General features: G+C 43.5%; 1 protein-coding gene across 1 annotated transcript in view; it reads right to left on the reverse strand.

Moving 5' to 3' along the window:
- scfd2 (sec1 family domain containing 2) overlaps positions 1 to 25,711 on the reverse strand; it is a 97,471-nt gene that overhangs the window by 27,084 nt on the left and 44,676 nt on the right. The window lies entirely within an intron of this gene.

Here is a 25,711-nt window from a genome sequence, read left to right on the forward strand (position 1 = left end):
TCCTGAGAGGTTTTCATCACTCCTCAATTCGAGATCATTCCTGAGACAACGGGCCATTCCACAGACACGGTGCTCACAGGGGAAGGGCGGAGGGGCCATTAGGAGCTTTTGGTCAAACTTCAGTGGAGAAACACTGCGAGCCAAAGTTGGGTTATCCTGCCCCCTGATGGACAGCTGCGACAGTGCAGACGTAGAACTATCCACACCACAGTTAGGATGGAACAAAAAGCAGCTTGTTTTGCTGTCAGAATGCAGCTGAATGAGTCGTGTCTCATACAGCTGCAGCTCCTTCAACAGTATTAAACTTTATTACAGTATATCTGCTTTAGGCAAACCTTTATTAGGGTAGAGGGGAATGCCTGGGAGACTAGTAAATACCATTTCCACACACAGAGAGCCCTCTGTTGGCCAAAAACAGACAAGCACAAAGCAAACGCTCTGTCTCGTCTGCCAATGTACAGTGTTCAACTGAACGGCTCAGGTTTGTAGAGCCTCCGCTGCCTGTGTTGCTGCATGAGAAAAAGTAAGTTGTTTTGCAAGAAAGCATGTTACCGAATTAATGTTGTGTGTCTTTACTATGACGATGACTTTATTGTGAGTTTAAATAGGTGTATATCAGTGGATGCTGACACAACTATAGCAAAAACAACCACACAGGTGTTTGAGCGACAGACAGTCTGTCAGTCAGTTTCTTGTGGTGGAGAGGACGTTGTGTGGCTCGAGCACCGCATGGCGATCCCTCGGCCTCCTCCTGGACTGACTCCATTCTTCACTTGTATTTCATAAAATCAACTTGTATCTGGTATTCTGTCAATTAAATGTGTATTCTCGATGGTTTTGTTGATCTGTTCTGTGACACGTGAGATCTACTGCATGTCTGTCCGTCCTGGGAAAGGGATTCTTCCTCTGTGGCTCCTTCTGAGGTTTCTTCCATTTTTGTTTTTTTTTTGTCCGGGGGAGTTTTTCCTTAATCAAATTGAGTGTCACAGGAGATGTGTTTTACTGTACAGATTGCAAAGCCCACGGAGGCAATGTGATTGTGATTCGTTGGCTCTGTAAGTAAAACTGACTTGTACTGACAAACTAACACAACATGTCGAAGGTTTCAACTTCAATAATTTAAATAAAACAAATTAAATAAAATAAACATTTCAATACTGCCATTGCATGATGGGTTGACATGATAGGTTGACCTCATGATAGTTTGAGAGAAAAAAGAGCAGATCACCTCTTTCTGAGTAATCGAGCTGCAACAAGTAGTCATTCAAAAAAAAGCTGCCAACTACTTTAATAATCGATTTATCGTTGAAGCCAGTTTTCAAGCTAAAATATCAAACTCTATTTCTAGCTTATTAATGCAATGATTTGCTGCTGTTCTTTGTCATTTATGGAGACAAATAAAGAATCTTTTGATTTTGGACTCCGTCACTGAGCAGTTTTCCTGTTGTGTACAGCCCCCAATCTAAACTATTTTATGGCAATATAATAGTTAGAAGTCACTTAAGTTTTGATTACTTTTAAGCATAACTTTCTCAACTTCTCACACATTTAATATGATGATCTCAATGTGAACGCACATCTATTCTTTATCCCACATTATGTAATGACTAAAGAAAACACTGCTGACACCTGCGTTGATGTCATTCTGCTGTGTTTCTGTCTTCGCCTCACAGTGAAATGTGATTTTTGGGTTTTCTTTCAGACGTCATCTGGAGATGATGAGATTACAAACACGCCAGTGACCACCCCCAATGTTTTCATCTCTATGTAATATAAAGAAAAAACAACACGGTGGCAACCAGTCGAACTTCTCAACAGTTTCTGAACCAATGTGACTTCAATAACGGGGTCAGAAAGCCTAAAGAAGAGGGAGGTCAGGAGCAAGGTTCAAAATGAGTAAACAAGGACTTCCTCCCTGAGGGTAAAATCTGCACCTGGACTTCTCGTTACTGCTGTGCTCTGAGCCGGCTCAGCACCAAAGAGCACATGTGGCCCAGAGGAAACAAGCTCATAGCAATGCTGGTCTCCAACATTGCATCAAACATACACACACAAACACATACACACACGCAGACACACAGAGAGTTCTGGGAAAATGTGCCGGCCAATAGGGCTTCAATGGACCAAGCTCCCCAGTTTTCATGAGTAACCACCGTGGCATTGATCTCCTGTTGAAGTATTGAGAGTGATAACGAAACTCCACACACAGCTACGCAGCTGCACACTCACTCAAACACAGAGGAAATAGCTGGTTGTCTTGTTTTCCTGATGCACGTAGAGCTGTCTCAGCGGTGCTCAAATCAGTGTAATACAACGTTCGCTCCATCCATCCACAGGGAGGGACGAGGATTTATTTATGACTCACTGACACTTTGATCCTCTTCAATTTCACAGCTCAAACAGCTTGTTTGCTTCCCCTCTGCTCCCGACTCTGTCACATTCATCTCCCGCCATCGGCGCGGATACAAATGACTGTGTTGGTATGTGCTTTCGCCTCATGTCCTCACGTCGTATCAGGCTTTTATGCGCAAGACGGATGCATGTGTCAGGTTAAAATAACCCATGTTATCATCATTATAAAGCCAAAAGAAAAATAGCTGGTCCATTATGTGTAAATGAAACTCTCCTTCTCTCCTTTTTCTCCACTCTTGTCTCCCTGAGGTCTTCACCTGGGGCCCTGTGAGGCCCTGTGGAGCTCTGCCATACACTGTGGGGAGCAAGGCATTAATCAAAGGTGAGGCAGGAGGAGGAGGAGGAGGAGGAGGAGGAGGAGGAGAGGGTGGCAGGGGTGGTCGGCTCTCCCACCATGTTTTCTCCAATCCTCCCCTCAGTTTTAAAGGATTTTAAATTTCTCACTTCTGAGGAATGATCACCCTCAGAGCCCCTCCCCTGCGCTCTTAAAGAGTAATGGATGGCCCAGACGCATGCACAAACATACATCTTGCACATAACGCCCAATATATCCAAAATGCAGGCGCATAAACATCCTGGAATACGGTTTTTAACAGAGACAGAGTGGTGATCTGCCTGTGAATAAGAGAGTCACTGTTGGAGGAGAGGTCTAAAGGGAGGTGGGGGCAGCTCTTATTTTGACAGTCCCTCTGTCCTGGAGAAAATGGCCTCTGTTGTGTTTGTTTTCCGAGGAGGAACATCTGAACATCTGTGGTGTTCCTCGGGGCAACACGCTGGGCTAGAGTTACACAGAAACGCATAAACACATGTGCACCGTCGGACACATAAAGTTGCACGCACACACACACACACGCCCACACACACACACACGGAGGGAGACGTACACAAATGTAGCTCTAATATTAATCTGAAGATGATGTACTGTACACGTCCGCTGCGTCACATAATTACTCTTTTTTTGAAAGAATGTAAAATCCGAGTTTAATCTACAGATGTCGTGGAAATACCAGACAACTTCAAAGGCAACCAGAGGAATGTCGCCTAATGTCGGGACTGTTGTGGCGCTCTGACTTCTGTGAATGTCAGGAAGGTGTACTTAACTCAAGTACCTAACTCAAGTAAAACGTACTAAACTTACTTGAGTATTTCCATTTTCTGCATCTTTAAACTTGCACTTTACTACACTTTAGAAGCAAATGTCATACTCGTACATGCCCACATTTATTTGACAACTTTAGTTACCAGATACTTTGCAGATTACATGCTGCACTGGAGCCAAAGTAACTAATTTCTAATTCAAAGGAGACCTTTATGCTTTAAATCTTTCCCTCCTTGCCTCCAGTGTGTTACATGTTCTTGTGCATGTAAAAGATCTTGAAAGTTAAAAAGATCAAAGTCTGCAATTTTGTCTCCCTTTAATCATTTGATCTGCCTCAGATTAAAAAACACTGATTCTGATGCTAAATATCGGACCGGATAATGCAGGCTGCTAGTTGGTCACCCCCTAGTATTCAGTACATACAGGCACGTTAACATATGTATAATTTATATTTACCTGTACATTTGATACTTATATACATCTAATATCAGACACTTTATGATATACTTTTACTCAAATATAATTTTTGGGTACTTTTGACGACTCACTTTATGTCAGATGTAAGTGTACCTGCTGTATACACCTGTAGCTCGATGGACAACTGCTTTGTCCTCTAGCCGTGGCGAGAGGTTGTATTCCCTTACAACGTATTGAAACAACAAACCCAAGGCTCAGAAACAACTCCAGACCAAATATTGTGTAAGCGCTAACATATTTTACTCGGTAAGAACATCTGGCCTTTGTCACAGGCCTCCTTTTCCAAAAATACAAAAAAAAAAGTTCCCCTCAGGCCTTTCTTTTCTGCTGATAAGAGTTCAGTGGAGAACAGCAATGATGGCGCTATAAGAACTGGTGTTCTCAGAGAAAGACTTTGATCACACGGAGGAGATGTGGGCTTATCTTCTCTCTATTCGGTTTCACTCTATCTCAGCTGGTGCAGTTCTCGTCACGGCCACTAGGGGGCACTCACACACTACTACACAGAGCCCTTATACACTGCATACATACACAAACACACACACACACATCAGCCCCCACTTCTGAGCACACTGCTGCCACGACTGAGCTGTTTTCTCTCGTTCTCCTCAGGGAACGTATTTTTTTTTTTTTTTTGGTCCAACTTCTCCATCTCAGATAATACGGCGGGGTTGTGGCCCAGATGTGAGGCACCAAACTCCAAACCTGCTAGAAAAACAGAGTCACTTTCCCTCCTCCTCTGATCCTGATGTGCTTTTTTTTCGACCATTTTTAACTTCTGCTTCTCCTGACTCTTTGGTGGCACTCCTCCGCTGTCTTTCCCACCCAATTACAAATTGAAAGAACCACAAAAACAGAAGCAAAACATCGTGTGCAGCTAATGTTAGCCCGAAAACACACACACACGCACACGCACACACACACACACACAAAGCGACACCAGTAAAGCTGAAGTGAACAGCGCAGGGTACAATGATTGGATTTAACCTCCTGGGTCTTCTCTTTTATTACACCAGACTTGTGCTTATCAGAACACTAAAAACACCGGCCCAACACTTGGGTGTGACATAAGAATATCAAAGTATACCATTTTTCTGACCACATCTGGGAGGTGCGGCGCCCTCACGTTTTAAATTGTGACCTGTAAACTGGCAATAGTGGTTGAAAGTGGAGGCTTGCTCTGCTTTCAAATGGCACATACAGCGCGAACAGACTACCACAGCAGACACAGGTTGGAATTTAAGGGAGACACCGAGACACAACAGCTGGACCCAACCCTCCGAGGTGAAGACAAGGGAAAGGAATTCTTAGAAAACACATTACAAAGGATTAAAACCTAAACCTCTTTTTCACCTTATTGGATGCTTTATAGTTTGTTTCCAGTAAAGAACTGAGATTAATCAAATGTAAATGACAACAAGTCTCTTAATTAACAACAAGTAAGAAGAACAAGTCAAGTTATCAGTGTCAGTGCACACATCCATGCAGACAGTGAACAAGAAAGCAGACTTCACTATAAAGATGTCGGATAGTTTTAAGATACAAAGGGTAAGAAGCTCTGCAGAGGAGCAGGAACCTCTGATCACTGACAGGATGCTGAACATGGAGAGGTAACTAGTTTCTAGTGCAGCATGTGTGAGAGTGAGCCCCTTGTGTTTTGCGAACGGTTCCACGCTATCCCGATGACTGACAGTTGACAAGAAACACGGCAAGGTGCCAACAAATGCAGTGAAGAGAAAGGCTGCAAGCTACCAAACATGGATGTAAACGATGCACAATTTTAAACATAAAAAAATAAATAAAAAATACTCCTTTGGATGGAAATGGATTCAAGATGCTTGTCAGGTCTTCAGGATACATATCAAGTTTTTTTTTGGTAGGATCACTGAATGTATCACAACTTTGTTGACAAGGAAACTCGAAAACGCACCGTTAAAGGTGAACTTAAACATTTTGGGAAACAGGCTTTGGAGGAGTAAATATAGATCTTAAGCCAGGTAGTTGCTTTACTTGTCAGTCTCCAGGCAACCTGCTGAGACTCCAGGAAGTAACTGGTGTGGGCCATGAAATAATCTCCCTCAACACAATCAGAAAAACAAGATAAAGTGTGACTTAGCTGGGAACAGAGTCAATTTATCTGTTTTACCCTATTTCCTGTGTTTATACTTTGCCAAGCTAACTGGCTGCTAGCTGTAGCTTCACATTACCTGCATCGACATGACAGTGATATTAATCTCAACTCGTTCTCAGTAAGAGAGCAAATTTCACAGGATGCTGAACCACTCCTCGAAAACTTCTTCTATGTTTGTAAATGGAAAAATGTCAAACTCCGCAAGCCAGGCTAAGCATCATCCAAAGCTTCTATTTAATCACACCTACACTATCAGGAGACATAATTAAAACAGTTGCTGCAAAGATCTACTAATCCAACATATGGCTGAGCCGGAGGAGCTGTGGCTATGTTTCAGAAACTGCACATCATTTCTAATAGAGAGAATGAGCAGAAAAACACAGGAGAGTACTTGATAGCATCATCTGGGAGGAGGAAATGGGAAACAAAAAGAGAATTATTGGCTTCTATTGAAAGTTTTTCTGCGGCTTATTTTGTTGCATTGTGTTAGTTACATAAATACACACTATTAGGGCTCATTCAAGTCTTTTGGGGGGAACTGTTCAAAGAAGTAACTGTGTCAGAGGCAAGCAACACGTGAAATTAAACTTGTTGCAAATGTACACAGTGTACTAAGTGATCCGTTGTAGCCCACTGACACGGTCTGGTTGTACTTTGTTATTTACTCGATGTACTTATCAAGGAATCTGCCATTCTAAACACTGTAAATACTCCACGAAAAACATTGAAACTGTTTGAAAGTCCAACTAGACAGACCATGACATATCCAACGTAACAGGCTCAAAGAGATTCATGGCGCTTTATTCATGAGACTATAATCATGTTGCTTCCAAAGTCATCAGAGGCACTCGAAGCGTGTGTCAGATCAGTGGGTGAAAGTGCTTTAGAAGCCTGATGGCAAACGTTCAATCCCACACACCAGGAAGCATGATAATGTGATAATGTGCATGGCAGCCTCTGACTGCCCCGAGTGTAGCCCCGGCTGCTCCGAGGCCCACACCACCATGCTGATGAAGAGCTTGAGGAGAGGCACGGCTGCGGGGCCAAGCTCACGGCCGGGGTTATCATTAACGAACTGTGGAGCGAGGGTGCCGTAATTCATGACAGAATATCATTTCTTCTGCCAAGGCTGCCTGACTTCCCGACGAAAATCCGCCACATGCACTGAGAAACCTCGACACAACAAACAGTCTCGGATGTGACTCCTTGTGGTTTTTGCGTGAGACTTCGATCAAGCATAATTTCCAGAGTCTGAGCACATAATGTCTATGAAAACAAAAACTCAAAAGAAACTTTAGTTTTCAAACATTAAAATTAAATCTAGATAATTATAGGACACTCTTGATACATTCATTCACTGCTTGAATTAAATAAATACTTGGTTGCAAACTCTCAACTAGTTTCAAAATAATGCACAATTTATGTCATTTGTTTTACAAGCAGACTGCCCGAAGAGCTGATCCGAAAACTCACCCGGAGTAGTATGTTTCTGAACAAAGAATAATAGTTTGAGATAATTATGATGTTTGAATACAACTGTTTTGAGAGAAGTGCAGCACACACAATGTACCAATAAAATTCAAGAATAGCAAAGAGTCACTCATATCTAAACTGTTTTTAAAGATATAATATGCAACTTTTCCACATTAAAACGTCTGAAAAACTAACTAGACCTTTTTGTTTAGCTGGATACATTGTTCCAGATGTTTCCGACAATGACCAAACCCAAACTAATCAGTACTTTCACTCAAGGTAACGATTAATTTCTTTCAGCTGTTGCTATAACTTCTGGAAACGAGTCAGACAGTGGGGACGTAAGTCTGCGAACTTGATTAAACACAATTTGAATAAAACATTTAAACGTCGTCTTGCCTGTGAACATGATTTTTTTATGACTTAAATGAGATACATTTTCATTGGCAATGGTGACAGTGAAGAATAACACTCACCATGATCCTACACTACTGTAGGACATCATCAAATTACATCTTTTTTTATTTTTATTGTTTTGATGGCGCGACCCCTGGTGGCAGAAAACTAATACTTTGTGTTGATATGGATTAGAATTCATATCTCAGTATTTATAGACTAAATGGTGATGCACCATATATATGTAGGGTTTCTTTTCAATTTCTGAAAAAAAAACGAAAATGTTCATCACTGACGGCTATGCTACTGTCATACTTATACTTTATGCCTGACAACTGTCATTCAAATCTTTTATGAGGTGGGCTTGAACGCCACATGAAGTCCCTGTTGGTGCTCACGGTTGGCGCCCCTGAATGCTCCATGAAGTACCGCTGAGTATGTCAAACAGACAGAGTATTTAAATTTGAAAAATCGAGGCACCCCTGATTTTTCTGTAGGGAGGGAGAGAGACTTTCAGCGTGTTATATATCTCTTTCCTGTTTCTTCCCTGTGCTTCATTTGTATAAACACAAACACACACATCACATATGCAGTGTTGTGCTAATTTCATTCATGGCCCCAACTGATTTTTGCACCACATATGCCCATGTCATACTATAGACTAATTAATTTTTCATTCAGTCTGTTATTTTCATTAAGATAAAACCATGACATATGTAAAACCTATGGGCCTTGAATATCATGCATTCGTTTTGAACACTGCAGTTGTTCACGGCCATTTCGTGCCTCCACAACCTCCATTTGAAGGGTGCAGGAGAGGGTTTTCTGTAAATGTACACCTCCTGAATGAATAAGCACTTCCTGTTTCAGACAGGGTTGGGGTTCACGCAGGGGGGGTTACACTCTGAAATGTCCTGTTCTCTCCCGTTCTTTCGCTCTTTCCCAACTCTAAGAAAAAAACAAACGACTTAGTCCCGAGCAGGATTTTCAGTTCACTTGCAGACTCTTAAACATGCAGCTAAAATCTCACATACTTATCAAATTATAGAAAGGCTCTGTTACACGGACTTTATTGGAGCGTACATCAAATTAATAGCCAATTTTACAACTACAACAGAAACACTTGGTTCCCATTAAATCAGCTAATGTAAACAGAGAAATTTTGCTTTCGTAGGAGAAGAAAAAACATCGAGGAGATGAAGAAAGATAGAAGAAAACAATGGAAGAGGAGGACAGGACCGTTTATTTACCGTGTGTGAGGGGGGGAAAAAACTTTCAAAGAGTCCACTAGTGAGGACAGAAATGCTCCCACAACCGCAGACAGACGTCGTCTGCTTGTCCACATGTACCCACAACCTCACACACACAAACACACACACACACACACACACACACACACACACACACACACACACACACACACACACACACACACACACACACACACACACACACACACACACACACACACACACAACCATTAGACAGGAGGAGGACAGACAGAGGAGAGGGTGGTGCAGCTGATGATAAGGCATAATTAACCTTTGATCTTCTCCGTATGCTAAGTGCATGTGAGTGTGTGTGCACGCATGTATGAGCGGGTGTGTGTGAAGAGAGAGGAGAAAGAGAGAGAGAGTGTGTGTGTGTCTGTGTTCGCCGTGTGATAACTGTGCTCTGCTGCTCCCATGGGAGACGGCGATAGATACTGTTGACGCTGTTCAGATCCTTTGATAGAGCTGCAGGGACGGAGGAGGAGGAGACTGGCGGTGGTGGATGTGTATGCTTAAATATGTTTGTGTGTGTGTGTGTGTGTGTGTGTTTGATGAGCGATGACATGTTGGTCGGGGTGGTTGTGTAGCCTCTAGCCTCCGGTGGTCCCTGGGTGTGTTGCTGGTGTGGATTGTGTGACGAGGGGACAGGAGAAATTGTGTTTGACCTCCGAAACCGAGCTGACCTGACACGAAGCATGAGAAAGCAGTAGCCTTGTATACGCACGTATGTTGTGTGTATGTCAAAGTGAGGGCGAGAGGGACAGAAGCAGTGAAGAAGCAATGAGGGGAAAAGAGACAATGTGAGTGAGTGTGTGTGTGTGGGAAAGCAGAAGAGAGAGATTAGTTCCTATACGTGCCGGACAATGAGTTGTGTATTTGTGCGAACAAGTTCATGCATGACTGTTTATTGACTCTGTAAAGCTATTACTGCACGGTCAGACCGAGTGGATACACATCGTGTGATTGTGAGAGAGAGTTGCGGGTTTCATTTGATACCTGAAAGCCAAATAAACAAACTCAAGTCCTGCCCGATCCGAACCCGGAGCAATAAACTCCACCGATATTTGAGACGCTGGGTGTGTTTACCGGCTCATCAGTCAACACACCACAAGGGCATACACACACACATGGACACATCTTAACCTGGACGCTCTTATAATAATCGTACTAAAAGACACTGTTGCATAAGATTGGACTATTTTGTTGTTGTAGAGGACGAAGTCTGTGAAATCCAGACTTGTTTTCGACCACGAAGATGTCTTCGATGGTCACGAGTCTCTGTGAAGGGTAAGAGAGGGGTGGGACGCAACAGAAAACAGAGATTGAAGCCACATGTTGAGGCGCAGTGCACATCATACACACGCATGCAGATTGATTGATTAATCTGGAATGTTTTTCTTTTCCCTCTAAACGCGTAAAAGTTCCACAGCAAAGCCAGAGCAGATGACAATGCACTGCTCCCATACTGTAGCACAATTATTCTCCCCACTTTATCTCTTTCTTTGTTGTACACTCATACACGCACTTTTCTGTGACTCATCTACTTAGTCAGACACGCACTGTTGTGCTTTGCGGGGTGATTCACGTCTCGCGTCGCTCGCCGACAAAAAGCCCCACTTCTACAAGAGAGGTTGCCCCACAAAAAAAAACGTATGATCTCCGCTTTTAAGAGCGCAGTCTGTCTGATGTTGCTCTAATGTGACAGTAGCACACAGCAAGAGGAACGGGTTGTAATCCCACAGTGAGGAGGAGGATGAGGCTGCAGACAGATGAGAGCTTTACTGAGAAGTAAAGGGAATGATTTTGCAGGTCGTGAGGGGCATTAAGGGAATTGAAACACAGTGGCGTACTGGGTCACGCTCGTGAAAACTTAAAATATGCCACAGCAGGCGCAGCGAAGAGTTTTAATAGTTGCGCTTCCTTTGTTAGAATAAAGTTCCAAATAAAACGTATTTTTCAGACTAACTAGGACAATGATTCTGGAAACAGAGGGCCTTTCACTTCTCATTTCACTTCACCTTTTCAAAGAGATTACCAGTTGGTTATGGGCTTTATGGGAAGTAAAAGCAGGGCAGTGAAAGAAATATGGCATACTTGGGAAGATATAAAAACTGCTACAGAGAAAAACTGTTAACAAGGTCCATTTCCTTAGTAGAATGTAGTTCCAATGAAGACCTCTCATCGGTTTTTCCAGAGTAAATCTTGCTGTAACCTGATTTCTCAGACATGGATCTTGATCTCTGGTTTCTGGGGAATCTGACTGCAGCCATTTAAATGAGTAATCAAGATTGTAGTGGGCGTGTTATTGTACATGCATTCATGTGTCGGACAAAGACTTGTGTCGACAGCAGAGCTGCAGGATGAAATCAAAGATCACACTCAAAAACAAAACAAAACTGAAATGAATCTAGTCTGAAAACGTTTTTACATACAAGTATTTGTAAACTCACAGCACATTGCATCACTATTACTACTTATTACTAATTAAAGGAGACATATTATGCTATTTCGAGTCCGAGACCCGTCCTCCATCCACATTTCGTGGAAATCTTTTCAGTAGTTTATAATCCTGCTGACAAACCAACAAAGCAACCAACCATCAAACTGACCAACAACCAACCAAAAAATCAACCAACCAACATACATGGCCAAAAACATTACCGTCTTGGCTAAAGTAATATAATAAGTGACGTGAATTTATTGTTTTTCCCTCTCAGTGAAGACTAGTCCTTGGTCGAGTCCTCGGACCAGCTTTTTTAGCTTTGAGCAGAATATGTTTACCTCGGATGGCTAAATACATTGTCCAGAGCACCTAGATATCTTGTGTCCATGTACATGTAGCTGCATCCCAAACGAAATCAAATGCATTTAAACTGTACTGGGATGGAGGCAGAGGCAGTAAGGGACAGAATCACACTTCTGTAATTCATCTGCACTGGCCCTTTAATCTAGAAATGAATGTGTGTGACATACACAGCTGGTATGTGCCAGCAGCAGTGAATGAAAGCAGAGTGGACTATAAGAGAAGTCATTGGCAGATAGTGAGGAGGGTGGTGAGATAAGGTGCGGAGTCCCACAGACACAGAGGAAGCCTCCTATCGCAGGAAGCTCCTCTTGCGAATGTCAGATCCTCCTAATCGCCGCTCCACTTCCTGTCCCAGTCCCCTAAGCTGGACAACATCACACACGAGCCCTCACTGAGGTACCCACGACCCAACAGGATCATACATATACTTACCCCGTCCAGGCAGGCATCCTACACAAACATCACATCCTGGTGGGGTTGAGGTCCACATCAAAGTGGATTACAGGGTGGATGAGGAGCGCTACAGTGAGCCCTTGCAGACACACCACTTATTATTTCTGACCTTGAGGTGCTGACGCCACCCGCGTGTTGGGGAACGTCTCTGAACTGTCTGCTTCTCTTTTTCACTTTGGTCACAAACAGAACAGAACCTTTATTCAACGGTTGAATCACAACTCATTGTCTTAAAGCAACACGATGTGAAAATTGGTATTTTGTGCAATCTGGCGCCCGCACAGTCTCAACACATCCCAGAGCACCAAAGCGTCAGTATTTGATGAACTGGGAGTGAGACTCAAAAATCTACTTTTCTAACAAACAGGACCTTTAAGCTGAAATCTTTACTGTAGCTGCTCGGCTCAGCTCCTACTCGGACGTACGAGCTCCACTACGTTTCAAAACCACAACAAAAAAATAACAGTGCAATCAACTACCTGACGATCGCAAATTGATTTGAGAAGAAGTCACCTGCACTTTTGACTCGCAGTGAGCTTGTACATCCACTTCAGACGTGACGCGTGTCAACGATTTTTACTTGGTAGCTACAGTAAAGATTTCGTGGAAATAACGTCTTTTCAGATACATTTTGGATCTCAGGGGTTCTGGAGCCTTGAACAAGCAGTGTGGAGACATTTTGTGTTTTCTTTTGGTTGCTTGTTAGTGTTTTAAAAGTCCCCATCTACTTCAGTCGTTTAGGGAAATGCTTCAACGCTGTTTTGTGGACAACAAAAACTTTCCCCTGGTATGGGGCTGAGTGGATAATGACTAATTTTAATCTTTGCGTGAACTTGTCCTTTAATAATTCTAACATGGCTTCTAATTGAGGACTGTCAGCGTGTGCGTCACAGTCCTGGCCCGAGGGCACCATTGTACCCTCAGCAGATAAGATGCACTGCTTACAAAACTGGGTTATCGTAACACAAATAACACACTGGACTCCGACGAACACACACTCTCCAAACACGCCAGCCTTACAGCAACACACAAACTTCATAATCCCGTCATTCAAAATACACAACGGGCTAATCCGCTCCCACACACTGAAATGGAGGGCTGTCACGGATGGGTCAGGAACGTCGGCGCAGTGTATCACAACTGCAAACATTTGGACTACAAAGTTTGCTAGTTTTAGAACTATTAAGATCAAGTTCAAGTGAAAGTGTGAGGCAGCTGTTAATGTGTGTGTGTGTGTGTGTGTGTGTGTGTGTGTGTGTGTTGGTGCTCTCAGCCTCTTGACTGGTGCAGTGATGCGAGGAGGCCTACCAGAGGGCGGCTGCTCCCACCTGAGAGACAGATGTTAGCATTATGTGCGCACAAGTGTCAGACAGTGGAGGCTCAGAGCTGCCGCAGCCACGCTATGAAACGCACATCAGTGTGTCCTACGGCACTTCAGCAAGACGCAACACTCTGCAAGCACTTACATCTTCTGCTAATTTGATTATTTTAAAAGAATCCAGTCATAATTCATACATTTTGTCAATTTTAATTCTCCGTACGTTTGACGCAATGTGTGATCCGTCTCCAAGAACTGAGTCAGGCACCGCGGCAATAATGTCGCTTTGTCAACACTCGATAAATAAGCGAGGGTATCATTGAAGCGGAGAGGTTGTGTGCGACTTGTGAAAGCCTGGCGGGATGTTACTTAAGACCTGTGATCGCTTCCAGTGGCGATATGCGAGGAGAGTCTAAAAACAGGAATGGGAGGCGTGGAGCAGAGAGCAGGAAAAAGAGAAAATCAAAACCATACATCCCATCCTGGAAATAACACATCCCCTACAGTGGATTTTCTTAGGATTTGCAATCGCTACAGTATGGAGAGGGAAATTAAAGCAGGGCCAAAAATAGTGAGTGTTTTCAATGTGGAGACTTGAGTTTGTGTTTTCTGGGTCAGGAGTGATGGAGAAGAAGCTGATATACTGGGGAAGTATACAATTGGGGGGGGGCTCTGGCCTGGGGGAAAGAGGCGACAGTTATAAGGGGAGGTGTGTGTATGTGTGTGTGTGTGTGTGCGTTCTAATGTGTTTATTTTCAGGGGGGCTGAGTTTACACTGGCCTCACAGCAGCAATCCTCGCCGCAGACAGTCATTATCACCGTATATACGCCCGCGCTGTGTGGATGGCGGGCGATAAACGGCAGCCGACGCTCCTCCTCGCCAAAATGCTTCTCACCCATCTGCGAGACTGCACAGGAAATGTTGCTGCAGCCAGTTCATTCATGCCTCCATCTCTGCCCATCAGAGAGAGAAGTTTACCTGGACCGGGAGCGGGGCTGAGTCGGATGTGATAGTGCTGAGCTCACAGACACGGTGCAGACGGCGAGCAGCTGTCAGCATCAAAGAGCAGTCAAGTGCGTGCGCGCGTGTGTGTGTGTGTGTGATAGAGTGGCAGCCTGAGAGGACCATAAGCAGACAGCGATATAAGAGAAGATAAGATGAAATGATGGAGGGGCAGACAGAAAGTGTGATGGAGAAATAGGTTCAATTGATAATAGGATTTAAATGATATCTTCCGCAACGGTCTGTGCTTCATCAGACTGAGGCTACTCAGCACAACTCCAACACGGCTGGACAGACTTAAGATTTAGGGCTCGGTATCGAACCTCTGCAGACTGCATTCTGTTTAGGAAAAGTGCTCTTACAGCTGCCTAGTGTTGCAAGAAAATCAAACACAAAGACATTCAGAATGTTTGCCGTGCTTGTTAAGAGACCGTTTTGTAGAAACAAAGGTTCACATTCCTCCGAATACTGATTTTCATTTCAAAGTTCTTATCGACCGGTTCTCGAACAACAACAGATCTGTTCTTAAAGCCCCTGTACAGACTTTTCATTTAGTGTTGATTTTGGCGGCCCCGCTGGACGAAAGCGGTAGTGTTTTGCCGGAATGAAGACTGCATTTCCCATGAGCTCTAGCGCCCACTGTCGTGAAGACTTTTGTCTGGCGGGACTTGCTTTGAAAACTTTTTTTTTTTTTTTTTTTTAGCAGCTATCTGCAGCGTGCATATGGACGAGGTAATGTGTCTATTTGTATTTCTACTTAATATAATATGCCGCCGGTGAAACAAAGTAATGCTGCTGTTGCACTTCAATTCTCCCAGCTATATATATTACCCACAGTGCTACGGAGCTAGCGTTACAGCAAAGTCACAGTGATTGTGATGGATGTTTTGTTCTAAGTAAGAAACTGAATCATTTATAATGACAGAGGATATTACCGATGCATCGTTGCAGGTCGGCTGGGCTGAAGCATACACACAGCTGAAATGGATGCGTGATCCAAGACGTTTGTTGTCGTTTTCACGAGTGTAGTATCTAGAGCTAATCTAGTGGTAACGTTAGCCAGCTTTGTTGTAACAACATAAATTCATGTATTGCTGTAAACTACGTCCCGCATTACATTTCATAAATGAAATAAAGTTTACAAACCTGTCTAGGAGGATTCGGGCGAATTCTGGATCCGACCCTCCCTTCAAGCCCCACAACTCTCTCCATCTCTGGAAGGAATCGCCAATGTTTATCCGTGTTTTAGCCCTAGCTCGATCAGATTCCCTCTTGGCCTTTCGTTGGTCTTCGGTTCGAATTCTTTTTCTTTTCTTTGTCTCATTATCAGCCATGACAAAAGTTTTAGCTCGGTTAGCACTGGCTAGCGTAGCAACAAAACAGCTATGCCGTATCCTGAATGTCGTCAGTTCCGGTCTGACTGCCGTAAATCGTTTCGTCAGTGGTCCGACCCGACCAATGCCTTTCAGAGGTATAGAATTAGACTACTTAGAAAAAGCGTATCTTCACGCTGATGGGCTCATTTGCTGTTGTAGGTAACAGAGACACATCAGCAGAAACCAGAGACTTTTCTATATCCAGTTAAAAACTCCGTACTGGGGCTTTAAGTAAGATTGGTGATTTTTGAGGCTTTGTGTTATTAAGGGAACATATCTTTGTATTTAAGGGACAGTCAGCAGCGCTATTGCAGTTTGAGAATTCTGAAATTGTTATCTGAATTATTTATTGGAACGTTGCTGCACGTGATTGCACTACATTGACAAATATCCCCTCTGAGGCTTTGTAATTACTATGAAGACACCTGTTTACTGGTGGTTAACTTAGATTTTGAAGTGGTGTTATTATATGCATATCAGGTTTGTGTGAGGCTATTAAAAAAACAGCACCAGCGAAACAAGTCTTCAGAGGAAAGATTAAAGACTAATTACTTAAAGGTCCTTCTCATTACCCCTGCCAAGGACCTGATGTTTTCTCCTTTGTCTGTTGGTTGGTTTGTCAGCAGGATTACACAAAAAAAAATCTGCTAAACGGATTTCCATGAAGCTTCGATTGAAGATGGGTCACGGCCCAGAACAGACTCCATTAACCTTTAGTTAATGTGTTTGTTTTTTTAAAGTTGATTTAATTTGTGTGAAATGTTTAATACCTTCATTTAACTGTTCTAATATCAACAACAACGCAATATATAACTTATGAGAATGTGGCAAAAATGGAAAGAAAGTACAAATTCATACACACCAAGCGAGAGAGAGATGATGCTGCTGCTAGAGGAGGTGCAAGAGAGAATAAAGTACAACATGACAAGTACGGACAATGAAGATGTGGAAAATGACAGATATGTTGAGTGAGTACAAAAGGGGACTGTTGGGCCTTGGCAGATGTAAGTGACAGGAACGAGGGAGAGAGTAACAGGCTGGAAACGAGCCCTTACAGCGAGGACTCTAAAAGGTACACGAAAGTCATTCTTTTGACTTTTGTGTCAAAAGAACCCAGGCATCATGAAAGGAATAACAATGATGTAAGTCCATTGTGAATGATGATAAATATAAATAACCCAGGCATTTTGGACAGCTTATTTGTTATTGCAAGTCACCTGAACGATGCTCGACTGTAAAACCATTTAGGCGTTGTGGCCACTCTGGGTATTCGACTTCTGGGAACATCATCTGATGCACTGCCCAAAAAGCGATTTTCGTATAAACAATCTTTTAAAAAGGGAGACTCATAGGCTTTTCTGAGCTCCACAAAATGGCTTTCTGTCTTTCTTTTTACTGTCGGAATTTGATCCATTCGGTTCGATAACATTTGGAAAGTCTAGAAGAGCCTGTCACATTAATGCGTGCGAGGAGGCAACAGGGAGTCAGATCGGTGTGCATGCTTTCAAAAGCCTCGGCCGTGGGGGGGACATTAGTGCACCTGCTGAATGGGTTGAAGACCTGTTCATCTGTATTATTGTGGATGTCTGTATATCTTGTTTTATGTGGTGCATTTTATCATGTTGTGACTTTGATAGAGCTGCTCGCTTGGCCAGGTATCTCTTGTAAAAGATATCTTGATCTCAACTGGATTTCCTGATAATATAAAAGGTCAAATAAAAAGTAAATAATGTAATATAAAGTAAAATAAATGTTGTTTTTACAGCAGGAGATGATAGATGAGACAGTTTTGGCCTCCAGAGCAATGACAAGTAAGTCTTGAGTTCATGGGTGCTAAGAAGCTCTACTACTGCTACTTTGCTTTCTCATTGCTTCTGAGGTCTGTTGTTTTTCTGCTGCTTCACTAATGAAAATTGGCACTTGTAGAGATTTGTCTGACTGAAAGTTTTATTTTAAGAATTCACAACGAGGACTGTTTCTTAGGTTGTGACCTCCACAAGAAAGACATGTTCTCCAAAAACAGCAAAAGTTTGGACTGCTCGCGGTCATCAAAATTAAATCGCAAATCTGATAATACAGCAACAGCAAGAACTGATGGAACATCGCGTTCTCGGGCCAAAGTATTAAGTATGAGTCCCAGTTGCATCCCAAGAGAATTTTTCATGCTCAGCTGAACTGAATTTTCCTTAACTGAATTATGTTTTTATGCATCAACCTGAAACTAGGGTACATGAGCTACAAGCATATAGATGTCCCTACGGAGAACCACAGCTGAGGCAAGGTTTCACCATTGAACACTGGAGATGAGACACGTAGACATAGCAGGAGAAATCGGTCTAAACATTCCCTCTGACTGCCCCCCCTTTCAGTTTACAGGCCTGTGTCTGGTCAGTGAGGGGGTCAGCTGAGCAGGAGGAGCGAGGAGATAAGCCTATCTCCCACTGTGTCCATCACACTACAACAGAAAGTGACCAGACACCAGACCAAAAGTAAAGAAAGACTCCTTTCTCCTTCTCATTATCTATTAATCGCCTTTTATCTATTGCCTGGACCTGCAGTCCTCCATAGGGACACTTTGATAACACAGACCATTACCTCCTCATGATTTACGACCACCTAAAGACCCTCAGAGCCGCGTATGACACTTACTAAACAAAGCAGGAGTATGGTATGGAAGACAAAGGAACAGAAACTAAGCGGGGAAAATGGGGAGGAAAATGTGTATTTCTTGGGCTCTCTGCTAGATGAGGGGGTGTAAGAGGAGAGGGGTTGTTAAAAAAAAAAAAAAAGGAGGAGGAGGTAAGGGAGTAGGGGCGTTCCCGCTGGCTCAGGCTTTGATTAACACCAGGCCTCCTGACAGGAAATGACCCGGCCAGCTCATTGCGCCAGGAGAGCTTCCATCTGGTGTCGAGGCCGTGGAGGAATTCTCCACCCAGGAGGACTCAGAACCGTGCAGGATGACTCGGAACTGAATGGACACGTTTCACTTCCAGGAGTGCGGGACCGGTCCCACTGCTTGTACAGGAAGCTAACGCAAAAAGCATCACTCTGTTCCCGCCGTTGTTTGAGGGCGTAGTCGCTGAAAGCAAAAAAAAACGTGGCCGCATCCCTTTTATTGACAGTCGATGTCGCCAAGAGTTACAGCTGGATGTCCAACGCGGGGTGTGAGGGCGGAGAGGGGTTGGAGAGTTCCTCAGATTCAAAATATGGAGGATGTTGAACTGGTTGGAGGAGGGAGGGGGTGGAGAGAGAGCGAGGGGACAGCTTGGGGAGGAAAGCTGGTAAATGAGGACAGGTCATCTTTCACTGCTGACTGGAATCCTAAACGTAAACAAGTTCTTCCGCACCAACAGATAAAACGCAGATATACTGTAAAACCAATTGGCTCTGGCAAAAAGCAGACGCACACAGTCGACCAAACACACACACTTACTCGTGAATGTTGTTTGAGCCGAGACATTTGTTATCAGACTATAGAAATAGCATATGCTCAGAGGCCCATACATACACAAAGCCAGACTTTAAGCAGAAACGTATGTATGCAGATCAAAAGGGATGTCCTCCCAAAGGAGCCAGCGGGCTTCCCTGCAGAAGACAAGACAGGCGATCGGGTAGAGAAACTTGGCTGGAATCCTGCGCTGACCCTCCGTCAGTGTGTCACATTCTGACCCCCGGCTGCACTGACGCGTGTGCAGGGGCCAGAGTCCGCCGAGTCCCTCTGGAGCCCGCCTGCATGTGTGTGTCTAGTATGTTCGAGTGCCTGTTTATCTATTCGCGAGTCTGTGTGGGATCTAATAGTGTCCTTTTCCATTCTACAGGCCTCAATTCCCAGCGGAGATATAAGTTCTTACGAGTCTTTTATGATGTGCATTTCCTGTCATAAATAAGGAGCAGAGGAATTCTCCGCTGAGCGCTAACACACTCCATAAAACAAACAGAGGTGTAAACTACACTCCGGGCCAGATCTGTGAAATTTGCCTGAAGAACCACGGATACTACTGACTGCACGGTTCCGACAGATGATGGTTTGCTTCTGTGTGATAATACAGCAGATATCGCTTTTCATGACTGCAAATAGTGCACTGTCAATAACGCACTCGGGACAGATATGTCTATTAAACAATAAAATATAAAAGAAGTCTATACCTCCGAACACACAGAAGTCTCCTTTGATCCATATTGTTTCACTTACAAGCCTGTTCTGTTCTGTTCCAGCTTTTGAGTGATTATTTAGACTTCACTCCATAGATGAAAAAGATGAACCCCCACAGTTTCTAACAGATGTGATATCACATCTGATTACAGTCCTACACTAATTAGCAATTTATTGGCGTGTTATGATGTGGGTGGGAAACATTTCGTTGTTTCTGATTAGTATACTGTAGACCATAGAATACATACTGCTCAGAGTTCATTTAACTTATAAAGTGAATTTCCAAAAGACACGTGATCAGCATATCAGGAGACCTCCCAGCATGCATTGTTTGAGGGTAAAAATCTCTAGAGACAAAATAAACATGATGGAAACTTGCTGTGTGCCGTTGATATACGCACACAGGCCATTTCTTAAGGCACTCTTGCACAATCTGATGTGATCCAACAGCAGTTCCATGAAATTTATGGCGCTTATCATTTTTCTTGGTTTTGTCGACTCTGTCAGAGGGGTAATAATTCTACTTTGTGTTTACTATTGAGGCCGCTGTGGGTAGTGGCGTTGCACTGGAGAGCATTATAATGAAAAGGTGTTCCTAATATTCTGCCTATGTCATGTTTAAAAATTAGATGACAAAAATAATAAAACAACCTCTCAGTATAATGCAGTCGAGTTCGACACCACTGCAACCTACAACCTCAATATTAAACATGTAGCTAAATGAATGTGTCAATGATATTTTCACCCAAAACTGATCATTATTTTCTTTGTTAAGTCTAAGGTTATTGTAGAACTTTTGCATTGCATCACAGTAGATTGAACAAGAGTACCTAATGAAGTGGCCAGTGAGTGTATATTAAGGTAAGTCGTGGTTGCTTCCTTTTATTATTGAAACAATGTAAAGGTAAGTGTTCCAGTCAGTAACAACATTACATTGTTTTACAGTGAAATATGGGACACACAGCCTGATGGGACAGATACATTTAACTACTGTATGTATCTTTCCATTGTACTGTGTTAAAACTTCCAAACTAACTCAAATTCTTCTTTCAAAGCTCGCCAAAGCTCGCCAAATACTAAAGAAAGTATTGTTTGCACAATGCGAATACTTTCTTTACCACTCAAGAGATTACATAAAATGACAATGATCCTTGACAGGAATTATATACAGATTCATCTCCACTAAGACAAAAACTTCCATCATTAGTGGAGGGATGTGACACATCTATTTGCTTGCGATCCTAACGTAGCACAAAATCAAGGTACGAGGGCTAAAAAGTTTGAAGATGTGCTCCCCATAGAGAAAAGGCAAATTCTATAGAAACATTTGCAAAGTAGTGAGACAGTCTGCAGTATCTAAGCCAATTATAAAACAAAGCGAGTATTCATCACTCTGCAGTACGCACATCTGTTACGGAGGATCACAATTATAGTCTCTTAATTCAAAGGGGTGACCAGTCATACTGACACATACGGTCTTTCTTTTAAAGGAACATTTTCAAGCTTACCCAGCAGCTTATATACATACTTATACTCAAAGTCATCGCATTAAATCAGAGATTACTGGGCTATAAACATTCATGAAAGCATTCCACAGGAGGGTGACAATTAGTAAAAGTGACATTTAAGTAAAACACAAAAAGGTTTCATGTTTCAAAATCTGTCAGCTCATCGATACTGAGGTCAGCACAACAGCAAAACATATATATTGAACATATACAACAGCTGCTGTAGTTTTGACCTCTTTAGACTTTTCTCCATGCATCTTGGAAGCAGACGAAGTTGTGCCAGAAACACCGACCCTGCTTCTACAGTTGATTTATATTGCCATGTTGCTCTTTGACCCCAGACTTGTAGCCATTTGGTTCTTTTCATCCCTTTTAGCCTCTACCAAAACTATCACACCGTCCTCCTGTTGGTCTAAATCAGCCGAGAAGCGCACAAAGTAGGAAGTGGGTTACAGACATGAACACAAGAGACCCAGTATGGTGACCCAACCACAGAGCCGACTTGGGAGCAGACTTGGCGGGGTGAGAGTCTGGGGCTCTGATTGTGACTGTGTGTGTGGCCCTGCCCGTTAACCAGGCCTGTCTGGCCCGGCAGTGGGGACGTGACGAGCCTATGTTAATTAAAGCCTGAGCTCCATATCATCAGCTTATCTGATGAAGTGAACTGGAGAGAACAACGCCACCGGCTGCTGTGCTCACCCTGGGGTCTACAGTCTACACCTCATACATGTACTGTATGTGTGTGTGTGTGTGTGTGTGTGTGCTTGTGTAACTGAGGAGGAAGTAAAGGAAGACCACCAATTAAAAATAATTGGGGCTAATTTCATAAACAAAGTGCAACAGGGGAAATATGTTTAATCAGGCGCAGTCATTAGGCTGACTTATGCTCCACTTCCCCCCTGCAACCAGCCTGGTGCTTTAAGGCCTGAGAGAGAGGGAACGAGGAAGAAACACAGGGTGGTAAGAAGAGGAAAATAAGGAGAAAGGGAGAGAAATGGAGAAGGAAATAAAAAAAAAACAAAGAGAAGAAAAGTTTAAGAAGAAGGCAGACGGGATGGAGAGTTGGTGGCCAGAGTTATGTATGATCCCTTTCATGTCCCTCGACTGGCCCGTGTTGCCGTGCCAACCCAAACAGCGGCGTAGGGGAGGTCCGACTCTCCCACCGCTCCCCTCTTCCTTGCCCCATGCACACCCCACTGACAGGATGAATAACAAACCCAATGTGTGTCTAAGGCAGAGAGAGAGAGAGAGAGAGAGAGAGAGAGAGAGAGAGAGAGAGGAGCGTGGATGTTAAACTGCCACAAATTCAGTTAGAATTCTCTGAAATGTAAGTTTGTGACCTTCTTCGCTTCCTCTGTCACTGCTGCCAATAAATCACCATCATCACCATCTGGTAACTGGGATTTCACATTCTCACTACTGGAGCTGCACACCCACACACTGACATAAGTGCAGACAAACTATGATCCGTCAGCGAGCTTGGATGTCCTCGTCTGAAGAATTAGGAACATTTGGATTGGCCTGCTCTCTCTCTCTTTTGGCCCACTCTATCCCAATGCTGAGAGCCGAGAAGAACTGAGACATGAGAGGGAGGGAGGTTTGATTCGGCACCAAAGGAAACCGAGATCCACCAAGGCTGACAGGAAACAAATCCATAAAGAAGTCTGAGGAACACTCTTTTTCACTCCCTCACCAGCATCAATGTACTTTTTTGCCACAACTGAACGGGGGGATTAACAGTAACTGCTCGGAGCTATTTACAACCTGCACACATCACACACACCGCCCTGCGCACCGCAGACAGTGTGGCAGCAGCCAATCAGCGTCGAGGTTTCAGGAGAGCTCTAGGTTCCTTATCCAATCAGAGTGTTTGCTCAACATTTGCGGCGGTGCCCATGACCAATCCGGCTCTTTCCACATGTGGTGTTGGCTGCGGAGCGTTCGGTTTAAGAGCTCATTTCCCAGGCTGCAATAAGCGGAACCATTTTCTTGGATAAATACTGTTTAAGCCTTTAATGAAAGCCATACCCCTACGACAACAATGCAGGCATAATGCACTGCGCTGGTACGATGTCAACTTGCTTCACGCGCTTTTGAAACGCAGTGATGACCGATGCAAACATGCAGACATGGCAAAACATCTTGAAATCAAAAACTCAACACTTTATATCAGGACATACGGGAGAGTCTGTTGGGGCACTTCAACTGTCCTCCCTCTGGTGTGAAGCTGCAAGATAAAGCATATTCCAATTTTTCTCATTGTCAACACATCCCATATAAAGACAAACCAAATCGATGAATTAATCCTCGTGCCTATGTAGCCATTCCTTTTACTGCAAAGCTAAATTGTTGTCCAAAAACATTCCTTGAACACTTTAATGAGCCGCATTGTCGCACAGAGTGATATTTTCTTAATTACCACCAATATGGGCACTGTAGTTTATTTTGCATCACTCCCACAAACAGTGTCCAGTGGCTGTGAATCCTTGCTGACACACCAAATCTGCTGCTGACACTCCTCAACAATTCAGGAAGAGCCACAGAGAAGAGATCCCTATGTCTGCTAACCATTGCACTTTTATGTAAATGTTTATTCTCTGACAGCGGAGGTAACATAAAAGTGAATAATTTTTTACATTTTTTACTCTTAAGCTCTCCGATCCCTAAAATGTCAGCACTGTCAAGATGAACTGGCAGAACATGGGAGCTCAAAATGCACCCAAATCAAAATCAATGCACCAAATGTTTGCGGATTTACTTTTCACCCAAGATTGACTAGATTGCAGGCAACCCCAGCCAATGTTATGGTCTGCCAATGTTGGCCTGACATGTAAATGTTGGATTTGTTTCATTCCCTACTTTCCCCTAAATTTGAGCATTGGTCAGGTTTTTAGACTGGAATGAACTGTTTTGCCATGAAGTATTTCTGTCTTAAATGCTCATGGGACAAGGCCCTTGTTTACCCTAAGTGAAGGTAAATGTCCACTTTATAAATCAGGCAACAAACCAAACCAGCTGTCTGCTTTGTTATCAAAAAAACACAATGTGTCCAAGGAAGTCTGATGCCGCACCACAGACAACTCGGGTCCACCAGGGCAGACAGGAAACACGAAACACACAACAAAATCTACAGTGAACAGTAATCTGAGGAACACCATTTCCTGAAGATGCTCTTTAATTAAGTTCCCAGGAGGAGGCAGTTAGCGGGGTCGGGTTGTGCTGCGTTCGCTTGCCCTAAACTCACTCGTCTTCTTCTTTTTCTCTCTGTGGTTCTGGCTTTCTTGATCGTGTATATTGTTCTTGTGTTCCTGCTCCCTGTTTGTACACGCACTGTAGCCAAGGAACAAAATAGAGGAATTTGTAAAAACACTGCTCTCATGGCGACCAGGTTTCATTCAACGTCTGGTTTCCATTTGACTCCTTTAATTGGGGAGAATGTCACAATCAGTGTTTTGCTCTGGATGCAGAGAGAGAGACCACCTCCCGCCTCATGTTACCCCAGCCAAGCACTCCGTCGACTGCCATAAAAACTCTCACACAGACATTCGTGCGTGTGCGTACACACACCGGGGCTCAAAAGCGGGGTGCACTACACTACACACGACTGGATTCCTCTGAATGGGCAAGACGCACACAGTTTTTTTATGTCTGTAACACACCTGGCACACTATGACAGGCTAATTTCCAATGAAGTGTTTATAAGAGAGAGTCAGGTTTTTAACATGAGCCACATCTCTCGGCCTGTGCCTGCCAAGAGGCCCCTCAAATCCAGGCTGCACTTAGCCAAGTAGAACAGGAAGAGAGAGAGACGGAGAACGAGAGGGAAAAGAGTGAA

Source organism: Sparus aurata, chromosome 11 (assembly GCF_900880675.1).
Source record: "Sparus aurata chromosome 11, fSpaAur1.1, whole genome shotgun sequence".
NCBI classification, from domain to species: Eukaryota; Metazoa; Chordata; class Actinopteri; order Spariformes; family Sparidae; genus Sparus; species Sparus aurata.